Source organism: Perognathus longimembris, chromosome 8 (genome assembly GCF_023159225.1).
Source record: "Perognathus longimembris pacificus isolate PPM17 chromosome 8, ASM2315922v1, whole genome shotgun sequence".
NCBI classification, from domain to species: Eukaryota; Metazoa; Chordata; class Mammalia; order Rodentia; family Heteromyidae; genus Perognathus; species Perognathus longimembris.
The window spans coordinates 65,982,354-66,002,148 of NC_063168.1; the positions used below are offsets into that span (position 1 = coordinate 65,982,354).

At 38.1% G+C, this 19,795-nt stretch overlaps 1 long non-coding RNA gene and 1 pseudogene across 1 annotated transcript; one reads left to right on the top strand and one right to left on the bottom strand.

Moving 5' to 3' along the window:
* The first annotated feature begins 346 nt into the window (after positions 1-346).
* On the top strand, positions 347-509 carry LOC125356975 (annotated as a pseudogene).
* Positions 510-14,077: 13,568 nt separating this feature from the next.
* On the bottom strand, positions 14,078-16,699 carry LOC125356712. The gene is made up of 3 exons (XR_007211953.1): positions 16,651-16,699; positions 14,780-14,872; positions 14,078-14,510 (listed from the first exon to the last, which is right to left on the bottom strand). It is a non-coding gene; the product is annotated as an uncharacterized LOC125356712 (long non-coding RNA).
* Positions 16,700-19,795: the final 3,096 nt, after the last annotated feature.

Sequence of the window (19,795 nt, forward strand, 5' to 3'; positions counted from 1 at the left end):
GGTGCTTATACTTTATCTGAGAAATTCTCCTTCAAATTTATCAACAATACAAAAATTAGTATGAAAAAGCTATTTAAGGTAGCATTGTTTGTCCTACAATTCAATGCGTATCCTACAAAATTAAGAAAATAAGGGAAGGGATGGGATTGGGGGGGGGATGATGAAAGGGGTGTCACTGATAGAGATGTACTGCATTCATAAATTGCTTTGTTGAATGGAACTCCTTTGCACAACTACTTGAAGATAATAAACACATTTTATTTTTAAAAGGAAAGAAAATGATATGATATTAAAACATAATCCTAGCACTTTCAAGGCACGAGCAGAGGATTTAAAATTCAAGGCCAGCTTTGCGCAGTGGCAGTATCGTAGCCAATGAGGTTTATCCAAGGCGCGATTATTGATAATTGAAACTAAAATTCAAGGCCAGACTGAACTACATAGCAAGACCTTGTCTCAAATATATGTGTGTATGTATATGTACATATACATATATATATATATATATAAAATGACCTGCCTTACACTGAAAAGGCCCTCAGAACAAATTTAGTCTGTTACTCCTTTTGATGACATCATTCATTCACTGTTCCAAACTCCTAAGTCATCCTCATTTCCACACTCATTTTCATTTTCTAATTCTATGGGCCAATAAACATTTGAATAAAGTCTCCTATTTTCTTCTTTCTGTTTCTATCTAGTTCTCAAGAACTTCTCTTTCCGATTCAGCCATTCCAAATCCAATCCTGATACACTGCTGTCATGTTAGTCTTCCTACACCATTTCTGTCTGGTATTACCAATATTGCCTTGATTTCCTGATTAATGAACGTGAAAGGCCTTCATTAAACTTATCCAGCCTTATTTTCCATTGTTATCTTCTCAGAATTTCTGCCCAAGTAGTAAGACCTCCCCACTTTTGCCCATTCCAGTGCCCATAACTTCCAATACTTTCTTTACACTACTTTTCTATCCTGGATGGCCCTTGCTTTTTATCCTTTTCTAATAAAAACTCTAATGTGGTTTATAGTGTTCAGTGCAGGCATAATTATCAGAAGAAAGTAAAGGTTTTGTCTGTTCCCATCATAATGCTAGTTCCATTAACATTTGCCAATGTCTAACTTCTCTGCACACATGAATCTGAACAAATTACTAGGTTCAATTTATAAGTACACCTTGTCCTACAATACCAAGCCAAAAAGGGTAATCGTATTTTATTGAATAAAAATGTCCTATGACCTAAAAAGTAAAAAAATAAAAACCTGTACTTAGAGCCATCAACCAAATTCCTCCTAAAATAGCTACCACTTAGAGCAATGGAAAATTTCTTATAAAAATTACATATATGTGTACATATATATCTATACATTTGTGCATATAGATATATATACATATATGGGAAATTTTATACCTGAAATATCTTTGGAGTTCTGATATCAAATTTCTAAAATATATTAAACTGTTCAGATGTATAGAATACAGTATATAATATATATGGTATATAATGTTTATAATTGGATATAAGCATATTTTATAAATACATAAGATAGATACATGAATACACAGTAAGCCCATTAGCAATGATTTAACTCCCTTATGACTACAAGTAGTGAATAGTTCATCTACTTGCTCAAGTGGAGCACTGTACTGAATTGTGGTCCACACCATCTCTCTTCCTTTCCCATGGTCTATCCCAGTTCCACCAAGCTCCCGTGGTTAGAGATATTCTCTCCTGTTCTCTGCCACCACTCCCAGCCTAAGGAACACTCACAAGTTTTCCCTTACTATATAATCTCCCAATCTCCCAAGTTATCCACTACTCACTTGATTTCCTCTCCTTTCATGTGGTTTAGTTTTCAAGCACAAACCAAGGATAATCTTCTTTTCTTGTCTTCCTTCCAGACTATAAGAAATATGGAAGGTCCACTTGATTGGGCAAAGAAGGGCCAAACAAACAGAAGAGCTATGAAAACTGCATTAGCTAATATTTCAAAAGCTTTTTCCCAAAAAATCATTTCAAAATTATGAAGCAGATTTGGGATACCAATGACTTCGTCAAGATGAATGGCAATCTAGCAGTCTTCCCCATTACAGCAAGGCTTCTTATATTTCATAGGACTACTCGTTCACTGACTCACCTACTTTTGATGTTAACATACTGAGATTTTATCTTTTATGAATTGCATTGAAGAAAGGAAGTGTGATACATAAAACTTCCAATTAAAAATTAGTACAAAAATCATTTTAGAGATGGACATAATAACCAGTGTCAATATATGTCAGAAATTATAGAGGACGGATTGGCTAGGTTCCAAGTTCAACTGGCCACTTGGAAAGAGCAAGAAAATATCAGAATATTATACCTACAGTATTATACCTACAGTATGCAAATTCTCAAATTCTTCCACAGGCTGAGGGAAAGTAGGTTTTGTTTTTAATAAATATAAAGTATCAATTTGCAAAGATGAAAAGAGCTTGGAAGTATTGGGGGTGAAGTCAATGGAGTATATTGTGTGCATGTATGTAATGCACATGTACATTTTATAATTAATGTATGCTAATAGAACATCTTTTAAAATATTTTATTTTATTTACAGGGTAACATACAGAGGGTTTACAGTTACATACATAAAGCAGTGAGTACATTTCCTGTCAAACTTGTTACTTCTTCCCTCATTTCCCTCCTACCTACCCTCCTTCCCAACCCTCCCCCAAGTTGTACAGTTGGTTTGTAGCATATTGACTTGTAAGTATTGCTATTGCATTGATTTGCCTTTTATCCTTTGTCTCACCATTTTGATGTTCCCCTTCCCTTTCCTGGCTCAGATAAGCATAAATACAATACTCAGGGTACCAAAATCAAATACAGTGACAACAGGAGTAAAATCATAGGGAATTTAAAAAAAAGAAAAAGGCATAATTTCACATAGTACATTGAAAATAACAATGATAAACCACTTATTTCCATGACCTGGAGTTCATTTAGCTTAGCATTATCCTATATGATCATATGTACATAGCTATTGAGCCATTGTGATCATCTGTTAGGACTCTCTAGTCATTTACTAATTATTGCCAATGAAGGAAACTATAGAGTCTACGTTTTTTGGGGGTTGGCTCATTTCACTTAGTATGACTTTTTCCAAGTCTTTCCATTTCCTTGTGAATGGGCAATGTCATTATTTCTGACAGAATCATCGAATTGCATTATGTATATGTACCACATTTTCTTGATCCATTCATCTACTAAGGGGCATCTGGGTTGGTTCCATATTTTAGCTGTGGTAAATAGTGCTGCAATGAACATGGTTGTGCTGGCAACTTTATTATGGTCTTGCTTGTGATCCTTTCAGTAAATGCCCAAAAGTAGGGTTGCTGGGTCATAGGGAAGCTCTGTTTATGTTTAGCCTTTTGAGGAGCCTCCATACTGCTTTCCAGTGTGGCTGAATGAGTTTACACTCCCACCAACAGTGTAGTAGGGTTCCCTGTTGGCTACATCCCCACCAACATCTGTTGTTATCAGTTTTCTTGATAAATGACATTCTTACTGGGGTGTGGTGGAATCTCAATGTTGTTTTGATTTGCATTTCTTTTATGGCCAGTGATGCTGAGTACTTCTTCATTCTCATTTCCTCTTCAGAGAAGTCTCTCTTTAAGTCTTTAGCCCACTTATTAAGGGGGCAGTTGGTTTTTTTGAGGACTTGTTTTGGAGGAATTTAATATTTTTTAGTTCTAAGTATATTTTTATATGAGGCCTTTCTTTGTTGTATGGCCAGGGAAGATCTTCTCCCTATCTGAGGGCTTCCTATTTATCTTGCAAGATTTGGGTTTATTTTTTTTGTTGTTGTTGTTTTTTTGATGTTTTTTTCCCCAGAGCTGAGGACCGAACTCCGGGGCCTTGCGCTCTCCAGGCAGGTGCTCTTCCACTGAGCTAAATCCCCAGCCCCTGTCTTGGTTCTGCCATGCAGAAGCTGTACAGTTTCATGCAATCCCATTTGTCCACCCTCTCTTTGATTTGTTGTGTGTCTGGGCCTCTATTAAGAAAGTTTAGACTTGTTCCAAGGAGCCCTAGTGTTTCTCCTATTCCTTCCTGCAATGTTTTCAGGGTATCTCCTTTTACCTCAAGGTCTTTGATCCATTTGGAATTGATTCTGGTACAGGGTCATATATAGCTTTAGTTTTCCACAGGCGTTTAACCAATTTTGCCAGCATCATTTGTTGAAGAGGCTTTCTTCCATCCTATTTTTAGCTCCTTTATCAAAGATTAGGTGGCCATAGGTCTGCGGGTTCATTTCTAGGTCTTCAGTTCTATTCCACTGGTCCTCAGACCTGTTCTTGTGCCAGTACCAAACTGTTTTATTACTATGGCTTTGTAATGGAATTTGAAGTTTGGTATTGATATTCCTCCAGCACTGTTCTTCATGCTAAGGATTGTTATTGCTATTTGGGGTATTTTATTGGCTAATAAAAATATTATTAAAGAAAATACCAGAACTGAGTAAAGAGCTTTCAATGCAATAAAACTTCAATCTCTTTTCAGGGAGGGTCAAACATTAGAAATCTAGATCCCACTGAATTGACATCTTTGTAAGTAAAGGTACTTTTCCTTCAGAGCTTTGAGTACCTCCCTTCAAAGGAAGATGGTTTTATTGAAAACAAAAATTATTTTCCTCCAGAAAACTGGCTGATAGATGGAGCTGGGAACTGAGAGAAACTGGCCTGTCAGAATACATTTCAAGGATTTGGAAAACAGGTGAGCTGTAGATGAAACTACCCTTTTCCTATCTCTACTATTTGTGGTTGTGGCTCATATTTACCCTTGCAAATCAAAAAATTTTATGTATATATTTTATTATCAAACTGAATTACAGAGAGGTTACAGTTTCATACATTAGGCATTGGATATATTTCTTGTACTGTTTGTTACCTCGTCCCTCATTCCCCCCTCCCCTCTCCCCCTTTCCCTCCCCCCGCCATGAGTTGTTCAGTTCATTTACACCAAACAGTTTTGCAAGTATTGCCTTTGTAGTTTTTGTCTTTTTTTACCCTGTGTCTCCCGATTTTGGTATTTGCTTCCAATTTCCTAGTTCTAATACCAGTATACCCGGTTTCCAATATACTCAGATAAGATACAGAGAAAGTGTAGGTACAACCACAGGAAGGTGATACAAGAAGATCATCAATAATAGAGGCTACAGTTACATATGGCACGTTGAAAATAGTTACAACTGTGATATATAACAATCATTTCCATAACATGGAGTTCATTTCACTTAGCATTATCTTATGTGTTCGTAAGGGTATATCTATTGGGCTCCTGTGATCCTCTGCTGTGACTTGCCTAAACCTGTGTTAATTATTCCCTATAAGGGAGACCATACCAAATCAAAAATTTTTAAGCAACTGAGGATGTATTATTTGTAAGATTGTGCAAAGACATAGTTTTTAAATTTTTCATTTCATTGAAAATTGACTTGGCTCTGCTGCTGAGCCAATCAAGTCAATCTCAGTTCCTGGTGTATAAAATGAGGGACTTAAAAGCAAATGACCTCTATGTGCCCTTCCAGAATCAGTATCATTCTTGCTCACAACTAGAGTATCCAGCTATTGAGAAGGAAGCACACTATCCTGGAAGGATGTGTACCAGGAACAAGGGCTGCCTGGGCCCTCAGTCAGTCAGTACTAATGAGTTCTCCCTTACTCAGTGGTCCCTGGATCAGTCTTGTTCCTGTGGGTGGCTTGCTGCCTTGGTAGTACACACCTGTAATTCCAGTACTCAGTAGGGCTGAAGCAGGAGAATTGTGAACTTGAGGCCAGCCTAGACTACATAGCAAGGTTAAGGTCAGACTAGGCAGTTTAATGAATTGTAGCCTAAACAAAAACAAAACAACAGAGCAAGAAATTCAGAAGTAGACAGCCTGAAGTTGACATAGTGGCCTCAGGCCTCAAAGTGCCAGTCTCAAGATTTTTCATTTTTCTGTCCTATTATCTTCAATGTATGGTATTTATGTCCATGGTAGATTTATGATCCAAGTAGGTTGCTAGAGCTCCAGCCAATATATCCATACTCAGGAAGTATGAAAGAAGAGGAGGTAAGTAGCATCTGTCATCCTTGAGAATATTTTTGTTACTGATTTTGTCTCGTTTTGCCTTGTTTTTTGGAAAATCTGCTCAGAAGCTATTCATGTTTCATTGGCCAGAGCTTGGTCACTTTGTCATAACAAGAGTTTTTTGTTGTTGTTATTTGTTTTCTTGTTTGTGCCAGTACTGGGGCTTGAACTTAGGACCTGGGTGATGTCTGTGAGCTTTATTGCTGAAGGCTATGCCACTAGAACTACAGCTCCCCTTCCAGCTTTTTTTTCCCCTTTTTTCTTTTTTAAAATGTATTACCTTTAAGTAGTTAAGGAGTTGCCATTTAACAAACCAGTCTATGAATACAATGTACCTTAATCAATGTCACTCCTTTCAGCATTCTCACCTATTCCTCCCAAGCCACCCCTCAGCATTTTAGGGTTTTTTTTTGGGGGGGTGGGAGGGGTGTAGTTAATTGGAGATGGGGTCTCACAGACTTTCCTGCCTGTGCTGGCTAATTAATTGGTGATGAGAGTCTCACAGACTTTCCTTCTTGTGCTGGCTTTTAAGCAGGATCCTCAGATCTCAGCCTCTGAGTAGCTAGGCATAAGCCATAGGCACCAGGCTAAAAATACTACTTTTTTGAAAAGTAACATATTTAACTCTGATCTATTCTTTTGTTCTCTTTTATAGAGCAGTCTCCTCTCCCCACATACAAATCCTATCTCACCCTTAACTTAATAGACAGCCAATTTTTCAATCAGAAACCATTTATTAGGATCAAAGAGAAATGTATTTCTAGTTGGATAGTATGTTAGTTATATCTCAAAACAACATGTATAGTGATGAGTATTCAAATAAAATTAGACAATATTCTCCAAAATTCTCAAAACCCCAAATGCCTCCAAATCCAAGGAGCTGGGGTGGGGATGGGGAGATTTGATTTTTTTTCTTCCAGGGTATTTTTCTCAAGTACTAGCGGAAGTGCTAATGAGACACAGGCCTCCTTGCCATCCAGTGACAAATGTAATAGGTCACATGAAACCACAGAAAATGAGTCTATTTAAAAATGTCAGATACAGCACTAAAGAAAAACTCAGCCTTGTATTTTTTCCTCTTGATCATGGTCTAATAGAGACAATTCAGAAATGATTTCTTCTGAACTAGGTGATATTCATGATTGAAATAGTGTTGCTAATGATAACAATGTGTAGAATTATTACATGGAAAGCACTAATAATGCAAATCATATGGGCCTTTGTTGCAGCTCCTCTGTGGATGATTTTTTTCCTAGGCATATCTGATTCCTCAGAGATTAACCTACTAAAACTCAGATTTGTAAGACCATAAAGAAAATTTGGCTTTCTAAGAACAAAGCTAAAAAAAATATCGTATGCCTCTTTTTCCATATAAAATAGTAACTGTGTAGCATGGAGAGTATTTTAAAAATACCATTTTCAAGTATTTTTGACATTTAGTGTATGCTTTCCTGGATCTATGAGGGATTTTTGTTAAAACAATTGTAAAAATTATGAGTTCTTACTAAATAAAATGTACAGCTTTGTAAGTTGTATCAAAACATGATGCTCACTTTTAACATTTTTTTGCAATGCTGGGAATCAAACTCAGGGTTTTGTACATGCTAGGCAAGCAGTCTACCACTGACCTATATTCCCCTAGCCCAGGGGTCTTTAAGTATTACTTGACTTCTTGATTGCACTTTCAATAAAAAGTTAGAATTTCCTCACATGAATAATATTTTTTAATTACCTTCAACTTTGTCACCACAATTATAGGCTATTTCCACTGGTTTTAAGGAACAATAAAAATCAGATTCTAAAACTCTCAAACAAGACTGAATCTTTTTGTCATATGACTGAATTTCTAGAACCATGTCCTATAGTTGATAGAACAGGATTGGAATAGGGGAACTTTTCTGGCTAAACACTTGGCATCAAACAAGTCATGACTATACACACAAATGTGCTATATGATCAGAGACAACTATAATTTTTATAATAAGCTAAATAGCAAAAATTACTTTTGAGTCACATACAGGTATTTACTCATTATTGTTCAAAAGATTTCACTATATCATATTTAGGTGTGCATTGCGTATAACGCCTAATGGTATATATAATGTATAGTTGAGTATATTTTACTATACTTTCAATATGTGCTCATCAGCCAGTTCGGCTAGCATTTGCTACAAAAACAATGCTAAAATCTTACCAGTTTATAACAGTCAAGGTTTATTTCTTCTTCATTCTGAATCCTTCACTGTCTGGTTGCATCTCTTACTCTATAGTCTTCTTCATTATGGGACCCAGGATAAAGGAACAGCCACAGTCTAGAGCATGCTGATCTTACCTGGTACAGAAGGAGGAATGGAGCCATCCTGCAGTGGACTCTCGGTTAACATTCCACTGTAAGCAAGCCAAATGGTTATGCTTTATATCAATGATGCACAAAGGCCAGAGATGCACTGACATGGGCAGAGATGTCCTAAAACATATTCACACAAAGAATAGATCCACTAAGTATTGGATGACACAATGACAATAACACAACTGGAAAACCCCACTTTTTTCTAATTTCTATTGTAAAGATTATGTACAGAGGGGTGACAGTTATGTAAGTCAGGTAATAAGTACATTTGTTTTTGAATCCTGTTATCCCCTCCCTCATTTTCTCCCAGTTTTTTCCCTTCCAATCCCCCTCCCACCCAAGTTGTGTTGTTCATTTCCAATATAGTGCCTAGTGAGTGTCACTGCTATATTAGTTCTCCCTTGGAAACTTCCATTTCTTACCCAACTATTTACTCATCATCCCCTCAGAAATACAGGATATAAACCACAAAGAAAAGAGGAAAATTCATTATTGGAAAACTTACATTTACAAATGAAAGTCAATTCAGAAAAAAAGAATCCCAACAATAGCAGAATCACAAATAAAAAGTAGACTATAATGATGCTTATAGAACTATGTAAACACAATCCACTAAAAATACCTGAAAATATATAAACATAAATGGTTAGGACATCTGACCAAGTAGATAAATGGTACAAAACTGTGGGAAAGTAACAAAAAAAATGGAAATGAAAATGAAATAACCACAAATACAAAAGAAAATTAAAGATTCATAAATGACCACTTTGCTTAACTCTGAACAAACATACCGAAGAACCTGAGTTAAAAGGTTATCATTAAAGAAATATATTACTGATAATTCCAATACTACTTAAGTTTTTCCAGAACATAAAAGACAAAAGGAAGATATCTACATTCCATTCTTTTCAGGGACCCAGTATAATTTTAGTAATAAAAATCCCCAAGAGAAAACCACACTCCAGAAATCCTACTACAGAATGTCGGTACAAAGAAAATCCTATAGAAAATAGTGCCAAATAAAATATAGCAACATATTAAAATAATACTATGAATGTTATGTCTTTGAGAGGACCCAAAGAATAGTATCTTTCATTCTCATCTGAGTTCTAGAAAAAATAGAAACAGAAATCAAGCACATGAACACTCAAGGTCAGCCTCATTTTTGATAAAGGTTATATTAGGGTTCATAACTAGTACAACGTCAATAGCATCAAAAGTGAACCCAACATAAGCCAGACTTACCCAAGTAGTCACTCGTATTCACACGCAGACTTCTGCAAGGATGGGACTTGTCCAGGTTGTTTTTGCGTCTTGAAGTACAGCCCTCACACTCCCCACAGGAAGCTGGCCCCCAAAGGAAGAAAGCAGATGACTTAAGTAGTAATAGTTTAATGTTCTAAACTTTACCTATCTGGCAAGTCTGTTTTCCCCAGGGGCAGAGTGTAGAAGGGAGTGAGAGAGGCCAAGAATGTTACACTAATTAAGGTCTTTCACCATGGAAAGAAACATTGAAAGTGGAAAATATATTCCAGCTTGTTGGATTTTTCTTGTTTTCTTTTAAAATGATTCGGTTAATCGTCAACCTATGGTTTATATCCCTCAAGAGAGAGAACCATTGGGAGACCCTTCCTTCTACCCTGCAGGAGGCTATTCTATTACACCAATAGCTTTTATTTGGATATCCTTTGAGGATAGCTGATGAGAAAGATGGGATGTTGCCCCCAGGCTATGAACTGACTCAAAAAAAAAAAAAAAAAAAAAAAAACCAAAGCTGCTGGGGCATAGGTGGCTCACACCTGTAATCCTAACTACTCAGGAGGCTGAGATCTGACGATCATGGTTCAACGCTAGAATTAACCAGTGTGAACCACCATACCCAGCAGGAATATGCTATTTAATGTGGCAATTGGTGAGATTGTTATATCAATCCAATTTTACAAGAGATAAACTTGTCTCCTAGGCTACACATGTTCTTAAAACACACCTAGCACAATACTTCTGGTTTTGTACAACAGGGAGCACTCTCCAAGCATAGGGACTCTCTGTGGACTCAGAAAAAGTCAAAGGATCCATTCAGTCCCATATTCTTTGGAACTGAAACTCTAATTTCACCATCTGAAGGAATAGAGTGGAAAAGAACATGACCATGATTCCCTGGTCTTCCTAAGATGTTATGTAAAACAAAAATGCATGGCTCAGTAAGTTTGAATGCTTTAAAAGTACTGGTATTCAACATTCATTTTAAAATTTGGCATCAGCAGGTCAATTTCAGTTAGGAATCCTGGTAGATAATCATGACTAGAATAGAAACTAAGAGTGGAGTTGAGCTCGGTGCTGATGGGTACTTAGTGAGAAAAAACAAGACAAGGCAGGCAAATGTGAGTTGTTTTTTCATTATTGTCAAATGAAGTACAGAGGGGTTATGGTCTCATATGTAAGGCAGTGAGTACATTTCTTATTCAACTTGTTACCTCCTCCCTTATTTCCCACCCCCCCTTTACCCCTCCCCCTTTCTCTCTGCCCGCCCATCCCACCCATGAGTTATATAGTTGGTTTATACCAAATGGTTTTGTAAATATTGCTTTTGGAATGGTTTGTCTTTTTATCCTTTGTCTCTTGATTTTGGTATTCCCTTTCCCTTCCCTAGTTCCAATACACATATATACTGTATGTGAGGTACTAAGATCAGTTATAGTAATAGCAGGAGTAAAACCACAGGAAGGGAATTGGAGAGGAAAAAAGAAGAGTATTGTTTCACATGGCATGCTGAGATTAACGACAATGATATACCACTTATTTCCATAACATGGAGATCATTTTGCTTAGCATTATCTAATGTGAGATTTTTTTAAGGCATCTCAAACTAAGAAAGCAAAAATGGAGAACTATGTGGTGTATGAATGGAATCCTAGCACTTGAGAAGCTGAGGCAGGAGCTTGTTTGGGGCCAGCCCAGGGCTACAAAACAAGACCCTATTGCAAAAGAAAAGAAAGTACAACAGAAATACCATTCATGTTCAAAACACAACTAGTCTGAGAGCATTTATTTAGTTGCTATATTAGTCTTTTGTGGCAACTGCAACAAATTGGCATAAGTTTGGTATAAAATTGTTCTGTAATGTAGGTCAGAATTTGAAAACTTCAGTTTTGATGGAAGAAAAATCAAGACACACAGACCAATATATTTCTGGGGATTCACTTTTTTTTCTTTTTTTTTTCCAGCAATTAATTGCCTCCATTTCCTGGTTATGGCTCCTCCTTCTTCATTCAAATGGGCAGTTTGTACTTCAGTTGAACTCTCTGGTCATGCCCATTACTTTTATGCCATCATGGTTCCTTCTCTCCAACAGCTTCCAGTATCAGAATATTGTACAGTATGTGATTCTGGCCCTTTTTGCTCTTATACTTTGAATAAACCAGGGTACTTGCCCCTACTCAAGATTCTTAACACATTCTTAACACGTTAATCACATCTGCAATACATGTAAATGTAGCACAGAACCAGCTCCAGAGGTTTTGAATGTGAACCTATTTGGAACTCTATCATTCAGTCAACCACATTTGGATAGTTGGATGGTATGGAAAGGCATTGTGACCTCTGAAAAAATTCACTTCTTGTTTTACCAGGGAATATAAAGTCTCCATTAAAAAATACAAAGGAATCTTTTTATAAAAGTCCTGTAGCAATACTATTAGCCCACAAAACCTCTGTTGAATGGAGCAATTTGTTTCTGAGGAAGCCAATAAAATGGGAACACACTGTACACCAAATGGGTATTATCTGTACCTAGGCCTAATCCCTACTTTGTTTTTAATTTATAGAGATATGTGAACTACATCTCCCATATTTTTCTTAACCTCACTCTGCCTGGTCCTGCCACTAAAAGCTTCTTTATGGTGTGGTTTCAATGAGGGGGACTAATAGGGTACAGCACATATTAAAGCAAAACGTTTGGAGGTACAGCAATACTACATATGGTAAATTATCTTGAAAGTTCTTCAGTAAAAATACTTTATTTCCCTAATGTATATGTGCACATATATATGCACATAGACACAACTACATGTGTATTAATGTTTTATATAATTTTGGGTAGAAGAAACATCTAGATTGTGGCGTTTTGTCACTTCATACTTTTCATGAGACAAATGCCTCTGTGAAAGCATACAATGCATGAACATACCATTAACAAAAATCTCCAGGTTTTATAGATGAAATTATTGACTTTTAGGACCATCTATCTGTTTGGGTTTCTGCATTGTTAAATGCTGGAGTGAACAATTTGGCTATAATATGGAAGGTGAAAATGGCTTTGGCAGTTCTGAGCAATTATCTCTATTTTCCATAGATTTTTAAAGATTAAAATAATATACTTTCCTAAACTGAAAAAGAACACATCTTGATTTTAAATTTAGGCTTAACAGGAGGCATTCTGCTTTCTTGATTTATGGTGTTTGAAAGAAGAGTTCGTGTGGATTCCAGGGACATCACTGCCATTTGTTGAGGCTCTGTCAAATAGTCATATGTTTAAAAGCATTTAGAGATACCTCTATTATAAATGTACAAATAAGAAAATTCACAGCTGAGGTCAGTGGAAAATCACAACTCAAACTTCACTAATATTTGTTAACTAGTGGTCTTATTGCTAACATAGACACTGAAATTTTAGTTGCATTCTATACACAGAAAAGATATGAATTTTAATTTTTCCCTTATATTTCTTTAGCCTTTCTCTTCCTCTTCTTCCTCTTAATATGATTATCAGTCTGTATATTCTAATGCCAGAGCTTTCTAAACCACAAAATTCTACTTTCTGCATAATTGGTAAGCACAGAATCTTCCAGCATTCTCAAAACATATTCATTTCTGTCTCACTGTAAAATGCTATTGTGGGCCCTTCAGTCCTTTTGCAAAGTATCCCCAACTACTCCTTCACCCCTGCTAAATCATCTCCATCAATGGTGACCATTTCTCGGAGTTGTCTTCAAGTGTCTCTATGTACTTCATCTTGATTATATCACAAATGCAGTATTTCTCCTCCTTTTCTCTTCAATGATTCCAGAAGGTTCAGTATAACTTCCATACTATAAGTGCTGCACATGCTTGACAATCCCCTAAAATCATACCATGTGCAATGTTTCTCTCCACTACAAGGCAGTTTTCTTCCCTTCTGATATATTCCTTGATAACATAACTTGTCAGTGATTCTCCAGGAAGACTGTCTTGTGATTCTAAGTACAAGCTTCTATAAATTAAGTTTATCCTACTTCCAAGCAATTTCTCTATTACATAGAGTAGAGCCAGCTAAAGTATGACCTAAGGACCACTACTACCAATAATAATGAGTGCTTGTTTAAAATGCAAGTTTAAAGCTCCTCCCAAGACTTGGAAAAGATTAACTGTATTTGAGCCAGTCTTCAACGTGATTTCTTTTTGTCAGTTGTGGGGCTTGAACTCAGGGCCTGGGCTCTGTTCCTGAGTTTTTGTTCAAGGCTAGCACTCTACCACTTTGAGCCACAGCACCACTTCCCATTTTTCTGGTGGTTCAGTGGAGATAAGAAAGAGTGTCACAGACTTTTCTGCACAGGCTGGCTTTCAACTGGGATCCTCAGATCTCAGTCTCCTGAGTGGCTTGGATTACAGGCCTGAACTACCAGTGCCCAGCTTCCTCTGTGTGATTCTTATGCATACTAAAATTTAAGAAGCTGATAGATAATACTAAAAAGCTGTCTTAATTAAAAAATTCTCCAAACCTTCAAATGAATGAACACATATACAAAGCCTTTAACAGTCTTTATTTAAAGATTGTAAAAGTGCAATATACCATCCCCATCTTAATGGAAACTGGAAACAAGTATAGAAATGAATAAACACACAATGTGTTGCTCAATTTTCAATCTGTAACAAAAATACCTGAACAAACCAACTTGACAGAGGAAAGACTCATTTTTTTTCTCATCATTTCAAAAGTTTTAATTCTGGCGCTATTGCTCTCAGGCTGTTGAGGCAGAACATCATGGTAGATGAAAGCTATTTATCTCATGATGACTGAAAAGTAGAGAGACAGAGACAGTGAGACAACAGGGACAAAATACATTTTGCCAAGGCATTTATCAGTGACTTACGTCCTCCAACTATGGCCTATTTCCATTCATATATGAATTCATCAGTTAGTCCAGTGAATGTTAGTATTTTCCCAGTGCAATTATCTTCCTACCATTGAACACTGATGCATGAGGGACCAAGCCTTCAATATATGAGCTTCTAGAACACATTTCATATCTAAACAATACACATGAAAACTCCATCACATTTACCTGGAATATGTGCCAAATAGATTCAGTAGGTCTCCCAGCACACTCCACTCAACCACTTGCATGAGCCATAAAAGTCATATTCTATCACACAGCCTGTGGATCAAAGAATGGTGAAACAGATAAACGGAGGGCCTCAGCTCCCAGCTGTTTTTCAGGTCTCATTTCCATTCTATATAGAGGACTGAGTCGATTCTTGCCCTTGGATTGTGAGATGAATGGCTCTAAGTTGAGTCATTTAAAATAGACTCAGACCATCTTTGCCATATTCAAAACCTATTCTAATTGGAAGAAACAATACTTATTTCCTAGGAAGCATTATAATATGAGAATGCTACTGGTAATACAGGAATATAAGAGAGGAGACCTCATTGTACCTGTGGACATCAAGAACTGGAGAAGGGAAAGGGAATATCAAAACAAAGGTAGAAGACATGAAGAACAATTCAGAAGTTATGTCAAGTAGTTCATAGACACATAGATATAAATACACTCACACATATATACACCTACGTACATATACATGAACATACAGTATACATTTATACACACGCACGTACACACATAAATAAAAACATGCAATTGCAGAACCCAGCTCTGCCAATTGACCTAGAGCAAGGTACTTATTATCTTTTCCTCATTTTATGCTGTGGATAGAGATAAAAATGAGTGACATACTCATCTAAAAATAGTTTAGAATATGAAACTTTTTCAGTTGTTTCTGACACAAACTTGGTGCAACAGATATAAATCATGTGAAACAATACATCACAGGTGCATAGACAAGAGCTGAAATTAGTGAAAATGATGTTTGTGGGAATTTTGCACACACATTGAACTATGAATTAGTTTGAAGGACATTACCCTGAACATATCATGTAATGCCGTAATGCCATAATGTAATCATGTGATACTCTGGTCACTTGTTAATCCCAACCACCTTGAATTGCTGTATTAAAAGAGTCATTTCATGAAAAACTCTTAACCCTCTGGATGTCTTTTTCTTAAATATATATATGTATATATATATATATATATATACATATATATATATATTCTAGTCCTGGGCCTTGAACCTTGAACTCAGGGCCTGAGCACTGTTCCTGGCTTCTTTTTGCTCAAGGCTAGCACTCTACCACTTGAGCCACAGCGCCACTTTTCTGGCTTTTTCTATATATGTGGTGCTGAGGAATTGAACCCAGGGCTTCATGCATGCTAGGCAGGCACTCTACCACTAGGCCACATTCCCAGCCCCATGAATGGCATTTTCTAAACTCAGTTCCTGTTTAGGAAGTGGAAGCTGGCAAGGAAGAGATGTGATAAAGAGGTTTATCAATCTTAACTCACAACACGCTAGAAACCTTTGTCTTCAGGCAGCTTTTGTGTAGGGTTCAAAGTCTCTCTGAAATTGTCACTTTTATCTAAGGCTGCGTAGTAAAGCCATGCGGAGATAATCACAGACAGGAGAAAAAGGTTCATAAGGAGGTTTATTAGTGGGGCCATAGTTCCCACGGGAGAAGGACCTACAAGGCGTCTGCACCTTATCCAGCTTGGCAGCTTCTCTCTCTAGGGGTGAAGGGGAAGTTGGTAGGTAGTGAGTAGGAGTGTCTCATTAGATATGGGTGGATCTGGGGGCTAGTGGGAGGAGCTGAGGATCTGAGGCTAGGGAAATGCTAACAGAATGGACTGGAAGTGGGGGGAGGGGGGAGGCTGCACCCAAGATAAAAGCCAGTGGGCAACAAATAAGAGAGAATGGAAGGCTGGCCTATACGCAGGAAAACAGACGATAGGAAGCAGATAAAATTCAAACAAGAGAAAAAGGAGGGGGGGAAAGGCCCTGCACTGTCGTGGCGGTGCCCACTAGAGCCTGGTACCTGCGGCAGAGGTAAGAACGCCCCCATCGCCGACCTGGGGCCGCGCGTCCGAAAGGCGTCAACTTCCGCGAAGCGTGCGCGGCGGCGCGGGGCTATGACGTCGCTGGGAGGCGGGAGTTCCGGGGGAGGGGGGGGGACCCGAGTGAAGACGCCTCGGGACGCGCTGGGAGTGGCTGCTGGCGGCCCGCTTGGTGCACGAGTGAGGTACCGCTGCTCCTCGAGTCGTGGGTTGACTGCGTGGGGGAGAGCGTGTGGGCTGGCACGCCGGGTGTCCTTCCTGACTGGCTCTCCTCGGAGAGACTCCGGCCATCGGGAAGAGGGCCGACAGCTGCGGCGGAAATAACTGTGCCGCCACGCCTGAGGGTCTTGGGAGCCTGCGGGCCGGCGCGCCCGACTCCGGAACACCACTCTACCGTACCGCTTCCGTGAGGTCCACCCGCGTCTTTTTACCACCATCCTCCTTAGACGACCGGCACAGCTAGCTACCGGTGGCTAGGAGAGACCCAGATGTAGCCAGAGAGGTTCTGTGCGGTGGGCACCCAACACACCCCCTAGTTTTCATTCATCTTCAAGGCCCCGATAGTAAGCGCTCGTCCTTGGGAGCTTTTCCTCCTTGCAAGAAACAGGGTTCAGGTTAAAACACTTCCTCCCACGGTTCATTCATTCCTTTCCTCCTTCGTTTTTGTGTCCTGAGTGCCAAAGGCCACCAGGCCATACTCCAGCTATCCACTTTCAGTACTAAGAGCGCACACCTTATTGGGTGGACGGAGAGGAGGAGAGAGAAGGAGCCAGACAACCCCCCCCCCCCAGTTTTTGTTTTTTTTAATCATCAATAGTATCCACCTTTCAAAACTTCTTTCTGTAACTATGAGTGTCTGAAGTCTCTGTTGTGTCTTTTTTCATTTCTCACATAATGGTAATTGAATTTCTGCAGCCTCTTCCTGTAAGCTGTAAGTGATCCTATAAGCTATACTTCAACATTTTGTATTTTGATAACAGACCCTTCAAACTGACTTTGTAATAAAAATGGATTCCCCTTTCAGCATATTCTCACTTGTAGTATTACTAGAATAGTTAGGATTACACATTTAATTTTGAAGTCTATGCATAGCCCAAGAAAAGAGAACTTGACGATTCCTAAGAGTATAATATGCATTATTGCTTTTTCCTACACATAATGTGTATTATTAAGCAAAGTAAGTATTACTTGAACCACAAACCCTGTGATATCAGTTGATCTGATCACTGAGGTGGCTGCTAAGGATCTCAAGGCCAGTAGTGTATACAACTTAGATATGCTGGACCAAGGGATGACCCCTGGGTCATCCAGTGAGACGGCTCCATATTACATTAAGCAACTCAGAACAGTACATAAATTTAAAATTTATAGATTATTTCTGAAATTTGCATTTAATATTTTCAAACCACGATTGCCATGGTAAAATACCACTGAATGCAAAACCCTGGGTAAGGAGCATCACTGTACATTACAGATACATACAGATATCTGTACATACGGATAGTGTAAAAACTTTTGCTTCAATCATCAAATAGAATTTAAGAAATTTTTAACAATAGGCTACTATTTCCACTAGTACCTTCACCCATTCCAGTGTTATTCCATTATTATAGGTAAAACTTATTCATAATTTTCCTTCTGTTGGGAGAATTTAGAGAAACTTTAAAACTACTTCAGCTTCCCTTTACATGAGAATGTTTTTTCCCCCTTCATTTTTTTTTTTTTCTGCCAGTCCTGGGGCGTAGCTTCAGGGCTTAAGCACTGTCCCTGGCTTTTTGCTCAAGGCCACTTGAGCCACAGCACCACTTCTGGTGCTGAGGAATCAAACTCAGGGCTTCATGTGTACAAGAGGAACACTTTACCACTAGGCCATATTCCCAGCACCCCCCTTCATTTTTTTTTAAGATGGTTTTATCATACAAGATTTGTGCTTGATAATTCTTTTCCATCAACATTAAAAATTACTATAGGGCTGGGGATATAGCCTAGTGGCAAGAGTGCCTGCCTCGGATACACGAGGCCCTAGGTTCGATTCCCCAGCACCACATATACAGAAAACGGCCAGAAGCGGCGCTGTGGCTCAAGTGGCAGAGCGCTAGCCTTGAGCGGGAAGAAGCCAGGGACAGTGCTCAGGCCCTGAGTCCAAGGCCCAGGACTGGCCAAAAAAAAAAAAAAAAAATTACTATGCCACTTTTTTTCTAGTCTACATAGTTTCTAATGAGAAATCTGAATCTGATAATAGCCAAATTATTTGTTATTTTTCTCTGTCTGCTTTTAAGATTTTGTTTTTAGTTTTCCAAGGTTTGACTACACTGTGACTTATGTGTCTTTGGATTTATCCTGCTCCAGGTTTACTCAGCTTCTTGGATCTGTAGATTTATGTCTTCTATCAAATTTGAGAAGTTTACAAGCTTATTTCTTTAATTATATGATTTGATTATATGAATTTAGATGATTTGTTATTGTCGTCTATGTCCCTCAAAGGCTGCTTATTTTCAGTCTGCTTTCCCCTTAATGAGATTGAGTAAATTATATGGATCTGTCCAAGTTTACTGATCCTACTCTCTGTAAATTAATTTATTCTACAATTGGGCCTGTACAATAATTCCTTCTCTTGCCCTCAGTTCTTGTTTAGGACCTTTGGTAGCTTTCAAACTCTGTTATGGTTTTGTATAATTGTTTTTTGTAATCATTAAAAATCTATTTTAATTTAGTCTTTCCCTCTCCAGAACCATCACATTCCCTATGCCCTAAGACATTTTCTCAAACTATTCTGAGAAAGAAAGAAACTGAGATGTTAATAGGATCACTGCTGACAAAATATGGTCAAATTAGTTTTTCATTTCCACCTTTTGTGTGGTTAATTGGAAGTAAGAATCTCACAGAGACTTTTCTGCCCAGGCTGGCTTTGAACTGCCATCCTCAGATCTCAGCCTCCTGAGTAGCTAGGATTACAGGTGTGAGCCACTGGTACCCAGCCAAATTAGTTTTTTGTAGGCTATGTATTATATCTACATCTTTTTGTGTGTTTGAGGCACAGCAAAATTGGTCACTGGACTTATGAGCAATGAATTAGACATAAGATGTATAATTCTTGCTCCAGTGAACAAGTCACCACAGGAAGCT